Genomic DNA, 26,937 nt, shown 5'->3' with positions numbered 1-26,937 from the left:
CCAAAAGAAATGACCTATTGTGTAGACTTTCTGTCCATAAAGCCTTTGGTTCACGAGACTTGGAACATACTAGTTTTAATCTTACATGTTAACCAAAAGTAACACAGTTACAGAACTGAACTTTAATGTTGTTACACTGACTGTTTTTGTTAAATAAGAAATACACAGTTTTGTCTATAAGCTATGCTGTTACCTTACACATTTATTTTAATAAAGTTTTACAACTGATAGTTGTCAACCATTGAGTGTAGGTTAAAAAAGCCCCTGTAACTAGTAATATTTCTCACAGGATTGCCTTTGCGTTACAAGTAGAATTTTGCAACTAAATATTTAAAACAATACCACACACACACACACACACACACACACAAACACCACCTACCCTCCCTATTTGAGCAAGGTGGAGGCAGTTTAATAGGCTGTTTCTTAGCCAATGTTGTTTCCCAGTTTTTTATACTGCTAAAAAGTTATGCAACATAGTCTTAAAGCATTTCTTATAAAGAGGCCGGATAAGCAACTTCAGTTCATTGCCCTAACCACCCTGATGTATATTTCTATCATGTTGTTTAAAGAGCACTTTGATATTTAATGTTGCATATATCTTATGAGTAAGACTAAAGAAAAAAGAATTCTCTAGGCGGTAATGGTGCACACCTTTGATCCCAGCACTCGGGAAGCAGAGGCAGGTGGATCTCTTGAGTTCAATACCAGCCTGGTCCACAGAGTGAGTTCCAGGACAGTCAGAACTACCCAGAGAAACCACTTCTCAGAAAAAAGCACCCCCGAAACTCAAACTGAAAAGTCTGTTAAAACTCATGGCTAACCAATGAGAGTAAAGGAGAAAAGGGTACATAGGAGAAATCCCTAAATGACACTTTTACCGGAACAATTCATTATGAGCGCTTCCGGCATTCCCCAAAAAAAAAAAAAAAAAAAAAAAAAAAAATCTTGACTGAAAAAAGAAATCATAATAAGTCAAATATTTAAAAAAAAAAAAAGAAAAGGTGGAAAGTGGAAAGTGCTCTGAATGTTAGCATTTCCATGTTAAGGTCGCTCTGTTCTTCATTCTTCTTATACTGATACTACTTTCCCGGTCCATGTTTCACCAAGGTGAGTGAGGCAAAGGCAATAAGGAAATTATTTTATTTTGAAACCTATTTTGGGATAGCTGGAGCAAAGTTATGACAACTGATGGGGAGCCTCCAAAGTGCCATAGGGCACTATCAGAAAGCTCCGGAGCAGAAATGGCCAGGAGCTCTGCCAACTCACCAACAATTCTTACTCTTCACCTTCAGAGTATTTTCTTTCCTGCCCAACCCTAGATGGGCTACACTTCAATTGCTGCAGGCCAATTGTCATAAATGTGTGCCTGCGTGTATAGGTGTACGTGCATGATGAACAAGGTAGTATTCTCTGGAGTGATAACTACAGAGGCTTGATATATGGACCCTCCCAGCAGCAGTCTATTTTACAAAGGAAAAGCTAAACTTACTGATATGCTAACTAATTTGTCAGTCATGCACAGAGCCCAAGGAAAGAAACTGAATTCCCAGATAACTAGTTCTGGCCTCATCTGTGGCCATGTTGAAGATTGTTCTAGTGCAAGCTAATGAGTAGTCGTGGATTTAGGCATGTAAGAACATTAAGTCTTTTGAATTTCTTCACGCTGGGAAATCAGTCATCAGCATGGAAGAACTACTACTACATCTTTTGTTTCAAGTTCATAACTCAGTACAATGCAATCTATTCTTAAAAGACCAGAACTACTAGAGTGGCAGCATCAGTGCTGCTGAGCTGTCAAGTCTGAAACAAATGAGCCTGTCATTTCTCATCTGTAAAATTAGCAAGTTGGGTTCAGATTTCAACACATCAAAGACTACTTCCGTGTTTTAAGGATGGGGGTAATGACACAGAGCTATTTTGTTGTTGGGTACAGTTGTTAAAAACACCCCTTCAATTTACTGTCACTGTCATTTTATAAAATAAGGTGCATGTTTAACTCTCCAAAAGGAGTCTGGTATGTCTTTTATATTGAAAATGGCTAAGTGTTAAAAAGAAAAAATGCATGCTTGCTTTTCCTTTTTGCCATTCTTCAGAGTGGACTAGTAAGAACCTCTCCACTAGCTAGCACTGACCTAAAATTCCACATTTGGGAACCACTGAACCAGATAGTTTTCAAATTCTAAGTCTCAAATATAGACTTCAAGTGCTTCAAGTGGATTTGACTCTCTACAACTTGGTCCAGAGGAAACACCTCAGTGAAAGACAATATTGATATTTAAGTTTATGTGCATCAGATAGATACTTACATCAGTTTGAGAAATAGCCACTAAAGTACAAGAAGCTCCAATTTCTGAGATGTGCCTAAACTGCTTCAAGTAATCAGTGATTGTGTGCTTACTATCAAGCCCATTTAACAGACAAGGAAGCTAACCAGCCTGCCAAAAATAGCTTGGACACCTCAGTACTCAAAACTGGAACTCTAATCTATATATCCATTTTGGAGCATGACTCAAAGAAAGGACTTAACTAGTCCAGTCCTCCCCTTCTAGAATTGAGTAACACATGGTTGAAATTCTAGAAGTTGCATAAAGTAAACATGTTTTCCCATTTTACTTTTCCAAATAGGTATTGGTAAGGTTTCCCTTAATAGCCTCAAAACGTGGATGCAATTATACATTTTAAGTCCTGAAGGACACATACTTACAGGTTTCTTCTTTCCCTTTTAAGAAGAACAGGTATATCTCCCGGGATTTGATTCTGCAGGGAGAGACAACATTTATGAGTAGTGTGACATGGGATATGAATCCTTGCCAAAGAAAGCCAGGTGATGGCCCATATTTTCTGTGCACCTTAGCTCAGGATAAGCCAGTTACCAAATGCAAAATAAGAAACGCTAGTTTCTTATTCTGGTTTCTGAAACATTAGTTCAGAGGAGTTCATTGAGTGGGACTCACTCAAAGAGACATGAGCCAAACCCCTGACAAAATGACAAGAGGCAGAGGTCATGGTGATTCCTTCTTTATCGAACTAGCTGCTATTAACTGGAACCATTAGTTTTCTGCTGTGATACTCTCAGGGTAAAGGAAAGATGATTTTTCCAGCTTAAACTTAGTATCTATGATACACTTCTGAGGAGGCAGTGCTGGAGATATTCACAGTATGGGTCTGATCCAAGTGTTTGCCTATATAAAAGTCATGCTTTTTGAGATTCTCTTATTTTCCTTCAGTTATTAACTCGGGAGCAGCAATGCATATACATATTAAAATAAAGTCCAAAGAGTTCAAAAGGTGAATGTCGTAGAAGAAAAACTTGAGTTTTGTATACAAACCATATAATTCTCTCATAGAAAACCCCGATAACTACAATATAATGATAATAATAAAAAATAACCCAGCCATAAAATAATTTAGAGGTTGATAAGTAGCAGGAAGATGTAGGAAGAAAGGGAGGTGGAGGAATACATTAAAAACTACTCACTAATTTGCTTAGTTTAGAAAATAATGCCACCAACAAATATTTGAAAACACTTAAGCCTAGATACTACAGGAAGAAGCTGGGAACCACAGTCATGCATCAGAACTCTCTCCTAGGCAGATGAGCACCCCAGCTTTCACCTTCTCATCCCCAGCACTAAACCAGCAATGCAAAAGCAAGTCAACACCAAAGAAAAAGGGGCCAGACAGACAGCTCAGGGGTTAAGAGCACTCAGGGGTTAAAAAAGACCTGGATTCAGTTCCCAGCACCCATGTGGTGGCTCAAGCATCTGTAACTCCAATCCCAGGGGATCCAACACTCTCTCGACCTCCAAAGGCATGCATGTGGTGGACAAACACATGTACGGGCAAAACATTCTTAAATACAGTTTTACAAGTTCAAAGAGGGAGAAAATATTTTTTAGTATCCATAACTATAAAAGCCATTTCTTTCATCATAAGAAAAGGGAGCTAGAGGTATAGCTCAGTGTAGAGCCCATGCTTGGCACATGTGGCATTGGGTTTGATTCCCTAGTAGCAGAGCAAAGTCCAAAAATGGGAGTCATGTGAGAATTCTGAGGGCTTGTGAGGCACCCCATGAAAACAAGGGTCGTGTGAACCCAGTTTCTTTAAAACACCAAATTATTCTCAGAATGTGCTTCCATGCCACCCCCGGGTGTAGTGAACAAGAGTGAGTTTCCTCCAGCTAGTGTTTCTCATATGCTTCCATGGAAAAACATGGTTTTGCCATGTGTGACTTGTCCTTGTGATTGTACACCTTACTCATATGGTTCCTCTTAACCCACAGAGTATAAATTGCCTGATGCTCTAATTAAAGTTGACTATTGCATGAGACTTTAGGCCACATCATTTTTTGGCTCTGCTTTCCCAGGTTTAGGATCCAAACTAGAGTGACAACACCAAAGAGGAAAGGGAAGAATGTAGAGGAGCTGGGCACTGATGGCACACACTTTTAATCCCAGCACTCGGGGGGCATCTGTGAGTTCGAGGCCAGCCTGGTCTACAGAGCTAGTTCCAGAACAGTCTCCAAAGCAACACAGAGAAACCCTGTCTCGAAACTCTCCCCACAAGCAAATAAATAAAAAAAGACTGCAATGGCTACCCAGCAGAGAAAAGGAAGCCAAATCACATTTTCTAATCTAGCCAACCAGTGTCCCATATAACAGAACCTAATCTTCAATTCTCCCCTCAGTCATTCTAGTCAAATAAATTAAAAAATAATGTAATACAGAAAACCTAAGCAGATTACCCTAAGTAGGTTCAATTTACAGGTGATCAGAAACAGGGATGGTTTTGCTAAATTATATAAAGCAAACCTTACTCAGAATTTCCTTTCATAAATATACAAGTGTTTTTAATATAAAAGTGTTGGGAGCCATGGGGTCTAGTTTTCGACCAACATACGAGTGCTTGTCCAGTCGGTCTACAGACGAGGCAAAAGTCCACAGGGACAGTCTCACTCGGCAAAGACCAGTGGACTTTGGGGACAGTGCTAAATACTGCTGGGATTGTGAGGACTGCACACACTCTTTTCTCTTACAATGATTAACGGTTCTCATGGCGGTTTTAGTGTCATTTTGTCCTTCATGCATTGGACAGATGTGATCATTCCTGGGAACCCATTTTTTTTTCCTTGAGTGTTTTCCCCTATAATTCTTTGGGAGCTGATGCTTCTCAGGTTTCTTGTCTAGGGATGCCAGCTGTCACTTCAGACCCTGGCAGATGTTCTAATTCAATGCTGACAGGATTGGAGGCAGATCTCCTTATTTCTGTAAATATGCTTTGAATGGGATTGCTATTCTTGAAAATGTGTGCCTATGTCAATCACCGTTTACTTTGTAAAGACAGGATGTACCTGGCTGGATATTTGGACAAGCTAACAAAATGATATGTTGGTTTTGGTTTAAAGATGTTTTGATGCAAAAATTGGGGAAAACATATTTAACATGCTTGTTTTTGCTGGAGGTTAACAACTGGAGGATAGAAAGAACTTGTCTGTTAGTAGGGAACACATGCTTCCTTTTGATGTATAAATAAAGATGGCTAGAGCTATTTGTGACCATTCACTTGTGTGAAACTCATATGGTGGTTGGACAGTTCATTTCTTCAGGCCCACATTCCTTCCTCACCTCAGGACCTGAGCTCAGGCTGCAGCTGAACCGTGGCTATAAGAAAGTTGAAATACATTAGCTCAGCAAAATTTTTAGATATGGAAAGCATATCTAAAATAATAGAATAATAACCTGGTAATGTGGAAAGATACAGTGATAATTACGGTAGGAACAACTGAGAAATCCTAATTCACCAAATATAAGGGAGAAAAACCACATCCATGGAGCAAATGAGAGAGTTAACAAATGAATTTTTCCAAAGGAGATCCCAACGTGTTACAAATACATGAAAGTGTTGTTAAACTTCAGATAACCTCATACTTGGGAAGAGACTTCAAAAACAAACCATTAGAGTGTTTGGTTTGGGTCCTCTCTGTAAGTAAATTAGTCTGTTTACCAATCATTTTAAAACATTCTTTGAAAAGTCAAGTAAACACTACTAAACTTGTGATAGCATCTTTAATGTTTCAAGCATCAATGTTAAGTTGAAAATAGGATGTTTCAGAGATGAGTGGAACCTAGAAAGGAAATTGGCACATTGTGTTCAAACCTCAAAGTAAATTCAAGCTGGGCCAATTTCAAACAATTCCCTAAGCAATAATTGTGTTTTAACATCTTATTAGATGTCAGGGCCCATAAAGCTGGCTCCTGTTCATCTTGCTTCAAGGTCAGAGAGTTCAAAACTGTCCTTAATAAGTCAAAAGACCTAAAGGTCTAAGGCTTGGCTACTGCAGGATGATTTGGCCTTGGTAGCAAATGTCTTTAAATAACAACAGACTTGGGCTCAGGAGTATTTACTCTTGACTCTCAAGATCGGATAATAGGTGTGGTTATCAAATGCTTGGAGGGTTAAGGGAAAGAGGTCTATTTGCTCCTTATATGTGATAATGGAAGTCTTCTGCCACACACACCCCTTTAATTTGGGGCACTTAAGAACGTTGAATAAACTTGGGATGTTCAGTATCCACTGGCTTGCCCTCCTGACTCTATCTTGTGTCTCTGTCTTTTCATTTTTAAATGCCCTTTCTCAATCTATACTCCCACTCTCAGGTACAAACCTGGCAAGTTGGCTGAATCCGTCTAAAGGCCCACAAACACAGGTTATGACAACTAGGGAACTAGATAATCCCCTATTGATAATTGCTTGTGAATAAAAAAAAAAAAATCCCGCTATACTGGAACACAGCTTAAAACTTTAAAATATCGATCTCCAGACCAATTATGACCCCAATATGGATTGCAAGTTTGAGTCTTACACGTGTACAACGTTTATGCCAAATATTAATCTAGTGGTTTTAGTATTTGTATACTTTTGTATTTTCATGCAAATTTAGTAGCTTCCAAATTTTCCATAAAATAAGAAATGTATACTTGGGATGTATACAGTCCAGGGGTGGTTTAAAGCTCTTACTGCTCTTGCATGGAAATTTCATTTCCATGGTGTTCTGAGAGACAAAAGCCAGTCATTTCACAGTGGCAAAATCTCAACAAAGTAAAGAAGTTTGGCACGACAGCAATGACGCACATCATCATGTGTCCTCTGATATGAGGCATTTTAAAAGAGCACAGCGTTCCCAAGGCAATTTTGCCCAAAATGAGTAATTTCAAGATGTCATGGATTAAAAGAAGAAAAAGCAGAGAAGTCCAAACTGAGGACATTCAACAAGGAAGCTGAATAGCAACTTTAGGAAGCTGGAGATATAGCTCAGTGGTATAGGACTTCCCTTCCAAGCACAAGACACTAGGCTCATCGAGTTACTGTCATGCTAACAGGAGAGTAAGAGACCAAACAAGGCAGCATGATTTTAGACTATGAACTAAAACAAAATAGACCAGCAGAAACGCTGCTTTGGGATCTGACTGGTAGAGTACCAGCATTAACAGTGTTGATGATTATACTATTGTGTGTTCAATGCTAATATCAGATGAAGCTGGGTGAAAGACCAATACTATTTTTGTACATTTTTGTCAATGCCTAAAAAAATATTCAGAAAATGAACAGTTTCTCTAAAAAAAGAATATGCCACTTCATGTTCCTAGAAATAATCTATCCATGCGCTCCTTTCCCCATACCCTCTCCAACACTGAACTGTGTACATACTTATTTTAATTCAAGTCCTTTGCCCAATGTTCTACTTCTGCTTAAGGAAATAGTGTGTGTGTGTGTGTGTGTGTGTGTGTGTGTGTGTGTGTGTGTGTGTGTGTGTGAAGTACTGTAAATGCTTGTCTCTGCATAGCTTTTCTTCTTTAACATTTTATTCTTTCTCTTATACACTGCATCCTAACCAGTTTCTCCTCCCTCTACTCCTACCACCCCTTTCTCCCAAATCTTACTCCTCCTGTTCCCCCACCTCCAAAAAAAAGGAGCAGGCCTCCAAAACTGGGCTAACAAGATACAATAAGTAAGATTGGGCACAAACTCTCATATCAAGGATGGACAAGACAACCCAGTAAGTAGGGGAAAAGGGTCCAAAGGCAGGCAAAACAGAGACAGACCCGTCCCCCCCCACACACTCCCACAGTTGGGGGTCCCTCAAGAACAGCAAGCTACACAACCATAACATATATTGCAGAGGACCTACCTCAGACCCATACAGGGTTTCTGTTTGTCACTTCTCTGTGAGGCTCTATGACCCCTGCTTAGTTGATTCTGTGGGCTGTGTTTTTATGCTGTCCCTGATGCCTCTGGCTCTTACAATCCTTCATCCCCGGCTTATGTGCAGTTCCTCTGGCTCCACCTAGTGTTTGGGTGAGGTCTCTGCATCTGCACCCATCAGTTTTGGCTTTTGTTTTCATTTGGGCACTTTTTGGACAAAGGTGCTTTGTTTTGTTTTGTTTTTGTTTTATTATGTAGTAAGATATGTCCTTTGTGATTCGCAAGTCATCTTCCCTGTATTTCCTAGCTACATATCTCTCTTTTGGGGAGTGAGAACAGGAGTGTGGGTAGGGAGTCTGCTGATATACTACAAATTGCATAATATTCTACAATAATATAGCTATAATACTTTGTTACTTTAATAATCAAAGCATATCTACTTGTTGTACCATGCCCCAAAGAAACTATTTACTACCTGAAAAATTGTTAACATTTCCATTTTGGGAAGTGCTCTTGGAGGCTTGACTTCATGTTTCCCTTTCTACCCAGGATTGTGCTAGTGAGCTACCTATACTAGGAATACCTTCATGGCCACAAGGGAAAATGGAACTCCTAAAGCTCATCTTCGCCAATAGTCCTTAAGTTGGATGGTTTTACCCTGGGCTATGATCTAAAGATCAAGAGCCAGGGCTTATAACCTCTTCATCCCACTGTCTTACAAACAGCATCAATTGTTTCATTGGACAAAAATAATGGAAACTAACACCTGATATGCGCCATTACTTTTTCTTCACAGTTGAACATCAACCTTCATTTGTCTGAAACTAGTTTCTAGGTAGGATTTTGTTGTTGTTGTTTGTTGTTTTTTACATTCAGTGAACATTTTGAAAACATACTTAAGACAAAAAAGGTTACTGTTATATTTTAGAAAAATGAGACTTCATTGTAACTAAACAGAAATCTCTAGTGTTGACTCAAAAATTTTATTTTTCATGCTGTAAGTTTATGTGTTGTATATTATGGCAATGTCACAATATCGTTGCATGGTTAACTCCACAGTATTGTAATAAAATTTACATTGATCAACTTTGAAACCTTATTTACTTATATGCTAGAGCCACATCAATATTATCTAAGCTCTACTGACAGTCTAGTTTTTTTTCTCTTGGTTTTTAGAGACAGGGTTTCTCTGTGTAGCTTTGGAGCCTGTCCTGAACTTGCTCTGTAGACCAAGCTGGCCTCAAATTCAGAGATCCGCCCACCTGCTTCTGCCACCCAAGTGCTGGGATCAAAGGTACTACCACCACCTGGCCTGAGAGTCTAGTTTTAATGTCAAAAGAAACTTACTCTCAGCTAATAGTTCTATTACTACCCATTATTTTAGATAATTTCTCCCCCAGCTACAAGGCAAGTTCCAGACTTCAACTGAGACAGGAAAATAAATTTCTTGTAGACAAATTCCACTCCTTACTAACAATGTTAGGGACTTCAGAAACTTTTTCTTTGTTTTTCTTTTAAGGTATACTCTTTCTATGTAGCCCAGGCTGGCCTCAGACTTGGCAATCCTAATGCCCAAGTCTTCTGAGTGCTGGAATTGCTGACCACGCAACACCTGGATATTAGAATGGAAGAAGTGAATTCAATTTTTAAAAGGGAATTCTTCTCATAGATCAAGGAATATTATGTAGTACCAAATGAGAAGACAGTACTTACGTACAGAATCAAATAGACAAATTCGTAGAAGCAGGAGAGAATAGTGGTTTACCAGGACCTGAGGGAGAAATAAGGTAGTAGTCAAAGAACACCAAGTTTCAGTTATACAAGATAACTCCTAGAGATCTAGTCTGCAATGTGGTGACTACAGATAACAATACTGTCTTGCATACTTAAAAAATTTGCAGAGAGAACTTTTGTGAAGTAATTTTTCAGTATATGCAAATAAGATGAGAGGAAAATACAGGGTGTGCTGCACACATTAAATATATTCAACTATATATACCAATCATGACTCAGAACCCTTAAAAGATAGGAAATTAATTATTGTGAAATAATTGTGTAGCCGTTACAACTCTCTAACTTACAGTGAATCCAAATGAGCATGCGTAGCAATGAGGATGGCAAACAAGTCTACCCAGTTCTCCTTTAGAAGTCTATACAGAGAGGGAAGGGGAGTAGGGGAAGATGTATAACTCAATAAAAAAGTAAAAGAATTAAAAAGGAAGTCTGAACAACACACATTCCTTAAGACAGTTTTAGTGAGGGAGCTTTATTATGCCTGCTATCAGTGGCGGATCCAGCTTGCCTGCTTTGAAAACCCCACTAGGTAACAGAAGCTTTGAAGAGATGGACACTGCCATCACCTCACAACAGTGACTCAAATATGTTAGACAGTACATTGAGGAACAGCAGGCACTGAACTGCCAAGCATCTGCCTGGCAAGTTCATTCAAGGAGTATCTTGATACCATGGACAAGCCTGGACTTTCGAAGCTTTCATTTAAAATACTGAAAAGCTGAATAAAGTTCTCCAAGGAAGTGCTTGTTATTTAAAAGAGCTTGGTGAGAAAAAACTACTACAATCATGGCTTGCCACAAAATTTAGGAGGCTTTTTTCTTAAATACAAAACTCATAAAAAGTCAGACACAGACACACACAGAGAGAGACAGACACACATACAGACATATATATATACATACACACAGACACACACACACATCCTAATAGGTGTGATCATAGAAATGACTAACATAATGAGTGCTTGTGTAATAACACTTTTAGGAAAATTTTGCCATCTCCTATGTAAACAATTTAGAAAAGAAAAATATAATCTTTAGAAACAAGGTCTTCCAGCTAAAAGACAGCCTGCTTGTGTGGCTCTGAAGGCGTCATCAGGGATTCCTGGTGCCTTACAGTCTAGTACTTACAGTTTTAATACTTACAGTCTTAGTACTTACAGTCTAGTACTTACAGTCTTAGTTCTTACATCTTAGTACTTACAGTACTGGTTCTCTACTTCCAGTTCTACAGGGATTTTTTTTTTTTTTAACTAAAACAGGTAAGGATACATTATAGTTTCAGCAAAAGTAGGGCCAGCAAAAAGAAATTGGTGCTGTCAACGTCGTACAAAAAGGAACTTTATATAGTGTTGAAAAGGGTAGAAATTGGCTAGGTATGGTGGTACTCGCCAACATTCAAAGAGGCCAGCCTGGTCTACATAGTGAGTTCCCTGTTACACAGAGAAACAATGTCTCAAAAGGATAAAAAGAAAAATAAGTTGGCAACATATAGCAAGAGGCCCTAAGTCATATCTCATGAACTGTTAAGATTATATTTCTAGGAATGTCTTTAGAAATTAATGAGAAATGGACATACACACATAAAGAAAGAAAAATACAGCCATCCCTGTGATATAGATGAAAGAAAACTTAGAAAGACCTCAAAGGGACATTGGTAAAGGAACAATGTACTTGTGGTATCAAATATCAATCATCAAATGCACAATTTAACAATAGTGTTTGTGGATGAGAAAATATCCAAGACATGTGAAATAAAACTGGTTTAAGATGAAACTTCAAATACAACACTCTGAAATACACCTAAGCAACACCCCAAAATGGAAGTATCTAGATTGTGGCTTTTTACATTTTAACCTTCAATTTCTCCTACATCTTTTAAAGCTTCCAATGAGAAGGTATTCCTTATATCGCTAATAATAAGGTAGAAATAGGTGCTTTCGGTGCATCTCTCAGAATGAATACATAAGTAAATAATAGCCAAAAGAGAGAGAAAAAAACCACTACTGCTTTGGTCCTACATGAGTCACCCCCAGAAATGTTTTAACTGCCACTAAGTGAATAAACAGTATCAAAAAGCCAACAATCATGAAGTGTTCCACACACAATTGAAAGTGTAAATCGTTTCTGTGGATACCACAGTTCCATTTACCTTTCCTATTAAAACAAATGGAGAACACAAATAATAGAAGACAGCTGCATACTACTCGATAGGTGGCAGGCACATCATACATTCAATTACTCCATAATGAAATCATTCTAGTTGACTGACCAGACTCAGGCCCCTTATCTATGAAGCCTATAAGAACTACCCTTTTAATGTGTGTGTATAGTAAACACAGACTGACGCTTTCTACACTGGTAGCCAGAAGGTATTTGAAGGGGTGGGGTTTCGGTAGTGAACTCTACTAATCCTCTTGTTTAAATGTCTGGCCTCTGGGAACAAATATTCAAACTCTGGAGGCTATCCTTACCTAACACAGTTCTGCTTCAGAAGATGCAGGCAACTGTGAGACCTTGCAAATATGTACTGGCTGACTTTACAAAGCAGAGCTCAGAAAACACTGGATTTTTCTGTCCTTCAAAGTTTCCATTTCAAACTGTTCTGGGCAACAATAAAATATCATTAAGTACTCTCACTTCCTGTAAGGCCAACGTGTCTATGAAAAGTGTCCTGCAATAACCTCAACAGGGCCTTGCTGCAGGAAGTTCACAATCCTGGCAATTATGAAAGGAACACAAGTGCTGTGCACGTGCTTTTATTGCAACGCACAGCAAGAGATTTACTCAAAACTAAATAACGATGTCCATGTTAAAGGAAACTGCTCAACTGCTTATATGGAACTGCATGGAACCAACACACTTGGGAAGCTATATTCCAAACTATGATCCATCAAGAATGGATTAAAACTAGGGTGATCCCATTTCCCAGCTTGCAGGACTATCACTGAGTTACATTACATACCTGTCCCCAGAGAGTAGAATCAAACTCCTTTTTAAGTTGTCTCTAGTTATCCCCTACTTCGATTCCTACATACAGCAAATTAAGATGTATGACCACAGTAGCCAAAGCTAGCCTTCACTACACAAAGCACTTCCAGGGACACACTCCTCTTTGAATCCATAGTCATATGTGACGTCTAAGTAATGAGAGCACTAGCTATATTAAACTCCCTCTGTCTCTGTCTCTCTCCCCTCTTCTCTTGTTCACATATGCATGCATGAGTGCACACAGGCACTCACACACTACAGTCTTCCAAAATCTACTACAAACTTAGTTTACGTAAAGCTGAATATTTGTAATCCAGCTAAAACCTAGAATGACACGTTAACTGTTGACTTCAAATTGAAGTAGATAGATTCCTCATCTTAAAAGTTTATATTTAAGATGAAATAAATCAGACGCGCTGGAAGGAATATCGCCATCTATAGTTTTAACATTCATGTATGTTTAAAAGACTATATTCCTATCCTATTTAACTTCAAAACTCAGAAAAAATATTGCCAAGTTAACTTTATCAAACAAAAGCTCTATGCCTTTGCAAGTAATGTGCACTCTGTGCTATTTTGTTAAAAATATACATATAATCAGTTAGAATTTCCCATCTATAATTTTCTGGAAACCTTAGCAATCATATCAAATACTGCTTGTTTGACAAGCAGCCAATGACAAAAGACAAAAGCAAGTCTGGATGTCTATAAACTAGTGCAGTGCCTATAGATGGAGTTGCTGGAATGCTAAGAACCGGGGTCTCCAGTGCAGCCAAACAGCGTATGAAGAAATGTGAGAAAAGCCCACTGACTCACAGGTGAAGGGAGTGTTCTGCCCAAGGTTAAGGCTTCGACAGAAGCCTGCACACCAGCTGAGAGGGAGTCAATATGCCACCACTGAACAGCCTACCTTCAATTGCTGGCTGTGCCACTTACTGAAGGGAGGTGACTTCTTAGCTCCGGTTGCCACAACTCTAAAATGAAAAGAACACAACTAAAATACACAGAATTTGCCATTATGAACTTCTCAAAAGACTAACTTTCCTCTTTTCACCTAACATATATTGGTCCTATTCCATGAATATTCTGTTCTTTCTGGCTTCCTTTACGCTTTGATTTAAGCAGGACTGATAGAAACCTACTCTGACTGGCCATTTATGACATGTACATTTGACCCCAAAGCACCCTTGGGCACTGACTTAAACTTCTGTAAGTTTTTGTTGTGCTTTGGTTCTCCCACTGAAGATGGAGGTCATACTGGTCTGGATCACCACTGAACCACACGGACCCCCCCATACAGATGCAGTTCAAGTAGATAATTTTTTAAAGATTTATTTTTTTATTATATACAGTGTTCTGCCTGCATCTATGCCTGTGGGCCAGAAGACCTCATTATTACAGACAGTCGTGAGCCACTGTGTGGTTGCTGGGAATTGAACCCAGGTCCTCTGGAAGAGCAGCCAGTGTGCTCTTAACCCCTGAGCCATCTCTCCAGCCCCACAAGTAGATTCTTAGTAAGTATTCCTTAAATGAATATTGAATGAAACTATAAGTCATATGATGGCAAGAGAAAAATCAAGGAAGGGTTTCAAAGCTGGAGTTTTCATGCAAGGTTGAAGTATATATCTCTTCACAGCTATATAGGATGTTTCTTCTCATATACTGAAAGGCTTCCCCTTCAACACAGGAAGTATCATATTCTTAAAGACCCTTTATGTAAAGAACCATAACTTCGTAAAGCAGAGCAAACAAGAATCTGCTCAGTATGTTTACACTTACTATTAATACCATGTTTTATATTCCAAAGTCGTTATTTCACTAGACTATCAGAGCCACATGGTACACATAGTGTTCAGCATCTTGAATATAAGCTGAAACCTTCAAGCATTAGTGTCATGAGAGTAGAAAAGAAGCAGAAGGTGAAACCATGAACATTGAAGAAAAAGTATTATTTGAAATGTTGGGAAATACCGAAGCTATAATAGTTTCATGTCTACAAACTGCCACTAGGTGACACCACTATCACTAGCTAGCCAACAGAGAAATGAACAGGGGTCAGTCAGAACTATCAGGCTGTTTGACAAAGTGTAACCTGAAAGTTGCATAATCTATTTCTATTATATTGATGGGTAACACATTCAAGTTCAAATTCTCTAGTCATAGGAGTAGGTCTTAAGGACGATGTCCATCAGAGGCTTGTGGAAGGTGAGTTTGGTTAACACTTCAGCCTAAAGATTCGTGTCAGCTCACTCTTCTGAATGTGGAGATTCTCAGTGGGGAAAGGGAGATCAGAAAAACCTGGAAAGCCTTTGCAAACTTCAGGGTGAACCACAAAAGAACATGACAGTCAGAACTTCACTACATACAAAATTTTTAAGACCAACATATTTAAATGGCCCAACTTAATGTAGACATATATTAAGGCAGTACTACCGCTGACATCACCAATCATACAGACTATCTAATACATTTCCCGAGTTTAATATTTCTCAAACTAAAAAATGTTCACTTAAAAGCAGTAAGATCAGCAATAATATCACTTTTAAAAAGACACTAAGTATTTTAATTTATAAGAAAAAGGCCAGGGCTGGAGAGATGGCTCAGTGGTTCAGAGTACTTGCTGCTTTTCCAGAGGACCTGAGTTCAATTCCCAGCACCCACATGGCAGCTCACAACTGTCTGTAACTCCAGTTCCAGGGGATCTCATAACTTTACATCAACACAAAGTTAAATAAGCTATTTAAAAACAACAACAAAAAAGAATTAACTCTGTTTACTTTGAAGAAAAAAAAAAGAAAAGGGATTTCATAGTTTCTAACATTATAACACAAAACAGTAGAGACAATTATACCATTGGGTCTCCATTTAATACCACCCTGCTATACCAAGTTTATGGAAGCAGGGAACAAGTCATTAAGGGTCTACTGATTTAGTGAGTACCATTACATGAAGAGTTGAGTAGGGAAAGAATTAGAAGTGAAGCCAGTAACAACCCTTTTCTTTCATGTTTTTTATTTAAATCTAGTTACAGATGCATGTGCAAGCATTTGCTCAAGAAATATTCCATAAGCTTAAGTTATGCTCTGCCCTCATGGAACTTAGTATTCAATAAACATTTTAGGTAGACAGCAGCCTAATATAGATATAGAGGTAGAACAGGAGAAGGCTACCTATGAGATAATTTGTTCACCCAACTAGATGATTACAAACTTTTTATGTTATTAAAAATAACTTCCGAGTAAGTATCCAGGTATGCCTGCAACTGCTATGTAAGGAGAGTATTATCTGGCTAGCTTTAAAAAAATCAATTTTTATTTTAAAAGTTGCTTTAAATATCAAGCCATGGGCCGGGTGGTGGTGGCACACACCTTTAATCCCAGCACTCAGGAGGCAGAGGCAGGCAGATCTCTGTGAGTTCGAGACCAGCCTGGCTACAAGAGCTAGTTCCAGGCCAGCCTCCAAAGCCACAGAGAAACTCTGTCTCAAAAAAAAAAAAAAGATAACAAGCCATGAGCACACATGCATAACAAAGAATGAATTTGAGATTCTAAAAGAGCACAGAGGAATGAATGCAAAAGGCCATCTCAAAAAGCCCCAAACAGAAAGCTTAAAGGTCCCAGGCAACCTCATAGATTGACTAGGCAACTATTACAAACACTCCCATCCAGTTGCATTATTTTAATAAGTGTAAAATTTGGAATAGGTTAGATCCATGGTGGAACATATCCAAGGGAGGTTTTATTACCTAAGTATTTAAAATGCTTTACATTAAGACACATATCCAGAGTAGCAAAATAAAAGCTTAGGGCTGGGGTAAAGCTCAAATGGTAAGGCCCTGCAAAATAAAGTAAATATAAACAAAAACAGATTAAAAGTGAAGTGTCAGATTACTAAAAGATGCCAAGCAGAGCAGAAGCCTTCTACCATCTCAATGAAACAATATTTAAGAATGGTGAGCAATGTATTTGCATACAGTGACCAGCAAGTGTTTGTATTTCACCCTGGTGAATACTGCCCATAAATTCCTAATACATTTTAGCTTCTGCTGGATCAACAATGAAAAGTGTCTTTAAGACATCCCTTTGCAATTACGTCTGTGATTACCTAATCTCAAATATGCCATCTTTAAAGTAGACAGTAATTCAATCCCCTTTGAAGCATCTATAACCGATGTCAACAGCAGTAAAAGAAGGTACTTTGTCTTTTCATGAGTATGGAGCAATCTGTTGCTTACCCTTCTTCAAAAGCAAGGCCAAGGTCAGTCCCACAAGAGGATGTTGTGAAATGCTCTCATACCATGCATCACCTTGAGCTCAGCTCGCTACGTGAAAGTAACCTGCAGTTAAGATTACTTTAATTTTTTTTTATATTTATGTTTATGTTAGTGAGTGGTTTGGCTAAATGTATGGTTGTACACCATTTGCTGATATCCTTACAATGTGAACTGGATTTGCCTTTTGTTGCTGTAACTCAATCATGCAGTTCTCAAACATGAATGTGGTAAATGACAACATCTTGTTGCAAGGTCAAATTCTGTAGGTCAGAATCAGTCTACAGGACTGCCATATACATACAAGCCAAACGAGTTAACTGTCCAACTTTGTTTGAACTATCATTTCTTTAACCCAAGAGGCATAAGTCAATCCTACCACTTAGAGGTATGAGGCAAAAGAATCACAAGTTTGACTGGTTTAAAAAAAATGGTGGGGCCATACAGATGGCTCAGAGGTTGAGAGCACTGGCTGCTCTTCCAGAGGTCCTGTGTTCAATTCCCAGCAACCACATGGTAGCTCACAACCATCTATAATGAGATCTGGTGCCCTCTTCTGACATAAAGTCATACATGCAGATAGAACACTCATACACATAAAATAAACCATTTTTAAAAGCCACAAACTGAACACTAATTTCCTAACTTAAATTTGTAGTCACTCCTCCTGAAATGAAACATTTCCCATGACTTTGCAATAAAATGTTATAACAGCCAGAAAATATTTTAAATAGTTTAAAATGTTTGTTAGCTAGGAATAATATAAAACTAGAGAAATGAACGCTTGCTAAAAAAAAAGAAAAAGAAAAAAACACTCTAAACAAAGTTACTATTTCCAAATTAGTTACTTGCAAACCTATTTAAAAGTCATTACAGGTCCTTTATGAATGTTATATAACAATACCGTCACATTTGCAAATTTTTACTGAGGACTGTGTTCATCATATTAAGCATTGTAGCACTTCACAACAGTCTGGTTAGCCTAAGGAAGCTGCCCTACTTTGTTTTCTATTGCTGTGATAAACATCATGACCAAAAGTGCCTTGCTTATAGTCCATCACTCAGTGAAGTCGGGGCAGGAAGTCAGGAAACTGAAGCAGCCGCCATGGAGGAACGCCTCTTACTAGCTTGCTCTTTGTGGCTTGCTCAAAGTGCTTTCCTAAACAATCCAGGACCATCTCCATAGGAGTGCCACTGCCCACATCAATCATTAATCAAAATGATACCTCAACAGACTTGCCAATGGGCAATCAGACTGAGACATTTTTCTCAATTGAGGTTCCTTTTTCCTGGATGACTCCAGCATGTGTCAGGTTGACACAACTCGTTCTTGAAATACCTTCGAGCAAAATGAATTGTAAACTGCTGGTTTTCCCAATTCAAGGTACACTCTGAATCCAGACTGTCACTGTCACTTCCTCCTCATCTTTAGTAATGATCTTGTACATCATCCACCTCCCCTTTCCTTCAGGGAGTGTCTTGAAGATCACAAGACAGTCACAAGCCTTCCCAAGTTCAAGACAGACAGCTGGAAACTCTATCCCCGCATGAATAAAACAAAGCTATTACTGTCCTTACAGTTAAAGTTCAGCTATCTGAAACGTGTTACTTAAGAACAAATCTCCCATTTTACATTTCATCACTGCAGGAATAGGCCAATCGTTACAGAGAAATACTGCACGTAACCAAGGCCATGGTAGAAATGTAGAATGTCACAGCAATAGGCCAATCGTTACAGAGAAATACTGCACGTAACCAAGGCCATGGTAGAAATGTAGAATGTCACAGCAATAGGCCAATCGTTATAGAGAAATACTGCATGTAACCAAGGCCATGGTAGAAATGTAGAATGTCACAGCAATAGGCCAATCGTTATAGAGAAATACTGCATGTAACCAAGGCCATGGTAGAAATGTAGAATGTCACAGCAATAGGCCAATCGTTATAGAGAAATACTGCACGTAACCAAGGCCATGGTAGAAATGTAGAATGACACAGCAATAGGCCAATCGTTACAGAGAAATACTGCACGTAACCAAGGCCATGGTAGAAATGTAGAATGTCACAGCAATAGGCCAATCGTTACAGAGAAATACTGCACGTAACCAAGGCCATGGTAGAAATGTAGAATGTCACAGCAATAGGCCAATCGTTATAGAGAAATACTGCACGTAACCAAGGCCATGGTAGAAATGTAGAATGTCACAGCAATAGGCCAATCGTTACAGAGAAATACTGCACGTAACCAAGGCCATGGTAGAAATGTAGAATGTCACAGCAATAGGCCAATCGTTATAGAGAAATACTGCATGTAACCAAGGCCATGGTAGAAATGTAGAATGTCACAGCAATAGGCCAATCGTTACAGAGAAATACTGCACGTAACCAAGGCCATGGTAGAAATGTAGAATGTCACAGCAATAGGCCAATCGTTATAGAGAAATACTGCATGTAACCAAGGCCATGGTAGAAATGTAGAATGTCACAGCAATAGGCCAATCGTTATAGAGAAATACTGCACGTAACCAAGGCCATGGTAGAAATGTAGAATGTCACAGCAATAGGCCAATCGTTACAGAGAAATACTGCACGTAACCAAGGCCATGGTAGAAATGTAGAATGTCACAGCAATAGGCCAATCGTTATAGAGAAATACTGCACGTAACCAAGGCCATGGTAGAAATGTAGAATGTCACAGCAATAGGCCAATCGTTATAGAGAAATACTGCACGTAACCAAGGCCATGGTAGAAATGTAGAATGTCACAGCAATAGGCCAATCGTTATAGAGAAATACTGCACGTAACCAAGGCCATGGTAGAAATGTAGAATGACACAGCAATAGGCCAATCGTTATAGAGAAATACTGCACGTAACCAAGGACATGGTAGAAATGTAGAATGTCACAGCAATAGGCCAATCGTTACAGAGAAATACTGTACGTAACCAAGGCCATGGTAGAAATGTAGAATGTCACAGCAATAGGCCAATCGTTATAGAGAAATACTGCATGTAACCAAGGCCATGGTAGAAATGTAGAATGTCACAGCAATAGGCCAATCGTTACAGAGAAATACTGCACGTAACCAAGGCCATGGTAGAAATGTAGAATGTCACAGCAATAGGCCAATCGTTATAGAGAAATACTGCATGTAACCAAGGCCATGGTAGAAATGTAGAATGTCACAGCAATAGGCCAATCGTTATAGAGAAATACTGCACGTAACCAAGGCCATGGTAGAAATGTAGAATGTCACAGCAATAGGCCAATCGTTACAGAGAAATACTGCACGTAACCAAGGCCATGGTAGAAATGTAGAATGTCACAGCAATAGGCCAATCGTTATAGAGAAATACTGCATGTAACCAAGGCCATGGTAGAAATGTAGAATGTCACAGCAATAGGCCAATCGTTATAGAGAAATACTGCACGTAACCAAGGCCATGGTAGAAATGTAGAATGACACAGCAATAGGCCAATCGTTATAGAGAAATACTGCACGTAACCAAGGACATGGTAGAAATGTAGAATGTCACAGCAATAGGCCAATCGTTACAGAGAAATACTGCACGTAACCAAGGCCATGGTAGAAATGTAGAATGTCACAGCAATAGGCCAATCGTTATAGAGAAATACTGCATGTTACCAAGGCCATGGTAGAAATGTAGAATGTCACAGCAATAGGCCAATCGTTATAGAGAAATACTGCATGTAACCAAGGCCATGGTAGAAATGTAGAATGTCACAGCAATAGGCCAATCGTTATAGAGAAATACTGCACGTAACCAAGGCCATGGTAGAAATGTAGAATGTCACAGCAATAGGCCAATCGTTATAGAGAAATACTGCACGTAACCAAGGCCATGGTAGAAATGTAGAATGTCACAGCAATAGGCCAATCGTTATAGAGAAATACTGCATGTAACCAAGGACATGGTAGAAATGTAGAATGTCACAGCAATAGGCCAATCGTTATAGAGAAATACTGCATGTTACCAAGGACATGGTAGAAATGTAGAATGTCACAGCAATAGGCCAATCGTTATAGAGAAATACTGCATGTAACCAAGGCCATGGTAGAAATGTAGAATGTCACAGCAATAGGCCAATCGTTATAGAGAAATACTGCACGTAACCAAGGCCATGGTAGAAATGTAGAATGTCACAGCAATAGGCCAATCGTTATAGAGAAATACTGCATGTAACCAAGGAAATGGTAGAAATGTAGAATGTCACAGCAATAGGCCAATCGTTATAGAGAAATACTGCACGTAACCAAGGCCATGGTAGAAATGTAGAATGTCACAGCAATAGGCCAATCGTTATAGAGAAATACTGCACGTAACCAAGGCCATGGTAGAAATGTAGAATGTCACAGCAATAGGCCAATCGTTATAGAGAAATACTGCATGTAACCAAGGCCATGGTAGAAATGTAGAATGTCACAGCAATAGGCCAATCGTTATAGAGAAATACTGCATGTAACCAAGGAAATGGTAGAAATGTAGAATGTCACAGCAATAGGCCAATCGTTATAGAGAAATACTGCATGTAACCAAGGACATGGTAGAAATGTAGAATGTCACAGCAATAGGCCGGGAAGGAGTTGGGCAGCTATCCTGCAACAGTAACGTTTTTCTCACAAATACCTTGTGGAGCCCTTATATTTATTTCTCCCCCACGATTATATACCTCCGGTGCTGGGGACAAGTATCTTTTTGACCCTGGTTTTTATACTTTGGGACCTGACAATTACCAGTTATTCAGTTCTACTTACGGAAGTCCCAAAAGAACTGTAAAGAGATAGCTAAGCTGTAAAAGCCATGTTTCTTACAAATAGGAATAGGGCCAGCTGGATGGCTCAGTGAGTAGAGCTGGCCTAACAACCAGAGTCCGGTCCCCAGAGGCCAGAAGGTTGCAGGAGAGAGTCAATTCTCAAGAATAGTCTTCAGACCTCCATGTGTGCAAAGGCAATGCACACAAATACTAAATAGGGCATTCCAGAATAACTTCAGGTACATATTGAGACTCTATCTCAAAACATCACTGCAAAGGTTTTGTTTTACAATTGTCCCTTCTAAAACAGTCTGTAGTTTAAGGGGCTACCACCTGTAGGGAAGTGCAGTACCCACCCGTTACCATGGAGGAAACTGGAAGACATTCCTTACGTGCCTGGCGTTGTGGACAGTACCATACTTTGTCTATACTAATCTCTCCCTATACGCACACTTCTATAATAAGGTTTAATTTAGAATTTGGGCAGAGAAAGAGATGAACAGCACCACACACCACTAACATAATTATAGCATTATAAATTTTCTTTAAAACTCATGAATTATTCATTTCAGGAACTTTCCACTTAATATTTTCAGGCTGACTGTGGGTAACTGAAACTAAAAGTGAGACTGCAGATCAGAGGAATTCTTTGTAAAAGAGAGATAGTATGTATAAATAATTTGAGGAATTCTTTGTAAAAGAGAGATAGTCTGTATAAATAATTTAATGGTCAATCACTTGACGATCAGGAAAATGTTTTTAAAAATCAATGTAAAGATATGTGCATACATATAATTTTAAAAAGATATTTGCATGTAAAAATTCTGGCCTATATACTTGCCACTAAAAACAAAAGTAAGTAAATGAATCTAAAATTTTCTGGGGGTTATTTTGACTTGAAGCAGCCTTAGATCAGTCATTTCAAACAAACAAACAAAAAGCATAGCATATATAATTGTGTTTGAATGAAGGTGCTAATGCCAACATTTCTATTTATGGAAATGAACGCCACATGGCTTCCCAATTAAGGATTGTATAACTCACAAAAGGTGCACCTGAGCCTTGCCTTTTCTAGGGTCCAATTATGGGAACAACTTGCCTCCAAGAAATTCTAACCTATGTCTGTGTGATGGTCTGAAGGAGAATATCCCCTGGGGGGTCATGTATGTGAACACTTGGCCCCCAACTGGGGGGCACTGTTTGCGGAAGTGCCACAACCTACTTGCAAGTCTATCACTTGCTTTGACAGGCAGCACTTTCAATTCACCCTCTCTGCTTCATGTTGAAGGTTGACGATCTAATTTCTCAGCTTCCTGTTCCTGCTGCCATGTCTGCCCCTTTCCACCATGCCTCCTTGTCATGATGGGCTCCTATCTCTATACAGCCCAGGAACACTTTCCCCCAAGTTGCTTTTGGTCATGGTGTTTTATCACAGCAACAGAAAAGCAATGGATACCTTTTGTGTTAAAAAAAAAAAAAAATCTGGGTATACAGAATCCCAATACTCTCTAAAACCTTTTTGTTCTTGTCTTGGTACTTGATACTCTATGCACCCCAAATATTCCACAAAAGATCTTAAAGCCTGGCCAATTCTGTTCTACTTTTCTGAAACATATTTGCCTGGCAAGGGTTATGACTACTACTTAGTTCAATCCTCCAGTAAAGCTCTTCTTCTAGCTTACTTCTTGACTCCACAGCTTCAGCATCCATTTGGAACACAGCATCTTTTACTTGGATTCATCCTCGTCCTATATTACTGAGCATCTTTTACTTGGATTCATCCTTGTCCTATATTACTGTGCCTTCTATGTTCTCAAAGGCATGCCTGACTTTTAAGCTCATTCTCCAAGTTCCGGTTTCCTGTCTGAGAGCTGTTTTAAACTTTCTATTTAACTGAGAGGCAGAGAGATGCCTAACACATTTTAAGTATAAGTAATGCTCAACAGCCTCTCAGCAGTTAAATAAAATGTCCTACTGAATTTGTGGAAAATGAATAAAGGAACAAAATAACCATAAAAAAATAATAAATTTGACCTAGGGTTGGTGGCATCCTCCTATAATCCTAGCATTTGAGAGGCTAAGGCAGGGGACCTCACATGAGTTTGAGGCCAACCTGGAACTACACAGTTAGTTTTTGGGCTGTATAGTGAGAACCTGGCTCAGAAAGAAAGAGCAACAAAAATAGCACATTTTTGCTTCTAGGCTCCACAGCATAAACTCAGGGGATTATAATGGCTCTTCATATTTGTTTAATTAATGCTTCATGAGAAAGCAGGATACAGACACACACGCACACATCAATCAAATCAAAGTTGGTCCTCTAACACATTTCTCCCAATTCTCAGTAGTATTACAGTGCTTTCATAGACAAAGATTCCTGTTATCAACATCTAGATTTTCCTTTACTTCTCTAAGTTGCAAAAAAAGTTTACCACATACAAAATCTGGGCATGGCTACTGTTTTCTTCTGTGAGCACACAGGTTCAACTTGAAGATATTTTTCCCTAGAATACAAGTTCACACACATACACACACACTTAACAACATTCCACATAGTGCACTTATACCTCATCACTGTAACAACAATTTTTGTACTTGTATGGAATCTATGTATATGTGTGGGTATGGTATATGTTATGTATATGCAGGAGCAAGCACCCACATACATGTAGAAGCCAGGAGACATTAGGTGTCTTCCTCTACCTTGTTTCCTTGCGACAGTGTCTGTCACAGAAGCTGGAACTAGGCATATGACCAGAAAGCCTGTGAGCCTCCTGTTGCCATCCCCACCCTTACCCCACTCCCTAAGACTGGGGTTACAGGGAGTCATTCAACCATGCCCAGCTGTTTTACAAGAGGATTTGAATTCAGCCCTCACGTTTGCATAGCATGCACCCTTAACCCCTGACATATAACTACATTGTAATACAGGTAAAGTCTGTATAGATATTACCATCACAGCAGGATGAATATATGTTGGCTAGATGGGACTATAATGAAGTTCACAAATACCTACCTTGTAATGTTGCAGAAAAATCCATTAGTCACATTTGTGATGTCGCTGGTATAAGCAAACCCATTGTGTTCCGGTTATAATTGAACCACAGAATGCAATTATACTCTGCAGATACAATGGGCCTCTACCGCTAGCTTTGCATAAATACAACCTATGATGTTGACACAATGATGAAAGCAACCAACACATTTCTCAGAATATAGTCACCATAAAGTGACACACATCTGCAACTTGTTCAGACTTGATCGAAAACCATGTGAACTGGCTTGACATTGAGAACATAAAGCGTTGTTGGTCAGCCAAGCAGTAATGGTGCATGCCTTTAATCCCAGCAGAGACAGGCACATCTCTGAGTTCGTGGCCAGCCTGGTCTAAAAAGCAAGTTCCAGGATAGCTTCCAAAGTTACAGAGAAACCCTGTCTCAAAAAAAAAAAAAAAAAAAAAACACAGACTTCCTTGGTCATTTACTTATTTACTTTTGGTGACTATAACTTTTCCTCCAAGTTTAAAGTTTGTTCAAGAAACCAGATATTTTTATATTTTTATGAAGACACTATATTTGCACAGCATTATGTGTTTTATTTTCTCATAAGGCATCTATTTTACTTCCACAGTCACCGATGCCTACAGTACACTAGAAAAAGGAAAGTTACAAAGCAGTATGTAAAGTGATAACTCATTATGTACACAGTATAGATGCATTTGTATACATGAATACTAAGTGTCTGTATGCATGCAAACATGTATGTACAAGCATCTACATCAGAAAGTTAACAATGGATCTGAACACGGTATTACATCTTTGTATTCATATTTTCAAAGTAGAAAATTTACAAGATTCTCCTTGGGTGAAAAAGTTACATTTGGTAAAACACTTGAATGCTCACTCAGTACAAGCCATTACATTTGCTATATATATACTAATGATTAGCATTCTCCAATGGACAAATGTTTCTTATTAACTTGTACAACTACCAATAAAACAGCAATTAAAAATGTTAAATACACTTCAGATTTATATAGAATAGCAGATTTCCTCTAACACCACTCCCTTTTCCTCTAGAGATAACTACTCTGCAGTATGTTATCAATCATACCTTTTTTTTTATTATCTATACACATGATAAGGTCTGTTTACCTTTAGATAAGTGGGATCATGGTCTACGACATTCTGTAGTATTCTAGAATTCCTGTGTCAGTTCATCTAGGTCTCTCTGATAGGAATTTTTCTTTTCCTTTGTTCTAGGACACTATATACCACAGCAATATATTTATACAAATTCTTTTTTGGTTTTCTGAGACTCTATGTAGCCATGACTGACCTAGAGCTCACTATGTAGTTGACATCCAACTCAATCCACAGAGATCTTCCTGCCTTGACCTCTAAAAACTGGGATTAAGTGCAGGGGTCACCACACCTGGTAAAATATGTGTACATTTTTAAATCAGAGGATTCAGATAGAAATCCTTTATCGGAAAGTTACATAGTACGAGTCCCATTTGCTCAAACTGTTATATTTAATTTCTAGCAATGCATCTATTGCAAATGGTCTATATTTCCCTAGTTAATCAGACAAACTTGATCTTCTTTCATATTCATTTTATTTGTCTAGCTGAAAGATACCAATTCACAGCCCTCTGCTGCTTTTTCTAAATTCACATCCACACTTCAAAAAAGTAATTATCTGCACAACCTCCTTATTAACAGGCTCATTATATATTATGCTTATTACACAGAAACCCCTGTATCTAATTTGAATTAGAATGGTTAACATAAAAGGTCAACTCAAGTGAAAAACTTTTCTTAATGCATCACACAGCAAACATTTCAGGTTATCTTCATTTCATTTTATCAGTGGCAAAGGTATACTCATTCACCAAACTTC

The 26,937-nt window shown here is 38.7% G+C and overlaps 1 protein-coding gene across 19 annotated transcripts in view; it reads right to left on the bottom strand.

Moving 5' to 3' along the window:
* The window catches only part of Acsl4 (acyl-CoA synthetase long chain family member 4), a 322,427-nt gene that overhangs the window by 37,206 nt on the left and 258,284 nt on the right, over window positions 1–26,937 (bottom strand). For 4 of the 19 annotated variants that reach the window (XM_051177972.1, XM_051177970.1, XM_051177980.1 and 1 more), the window contains 2 exons: window positions 9,919–9,976; window positions 2,708–2,760 (listed from right to left, as the gene is read on the bottom strand). The gene's annotated coding sequence lies outside the window, so the exon portion shown is untranslated. Of the gene's footprint in view, window positions 1–2,703; window positions 2,761–9,918; window positions 9,977–26,937 lie in introns of all 19 variants that reach the window. The other 15 variants (XM_051177973.1, XM_051177983.1, XM_051177988.1 and 12 more) reach the window with 5 other exon arrangements.

Source organism: Phodopus roborovskii, unplaced genomic scaffold (assembly GCF_943737965.1).
Source record: "Phodopus roborovskii unplaced genomic scaffold, PHOROB, whole genome shotgun sequence".
Classification (NCBI taxonomy): Eukaryota; Metazoa; Chordata; class Mammalia; order Rodentia; family Cricetidae; genus Phodopus; species Phodopus roborovskii.
The sequence above is the reverse complement of the archived record's forward strand: the minus strand, read 5'-3'. Positions and strand labels throughout refer to the sequence as shown.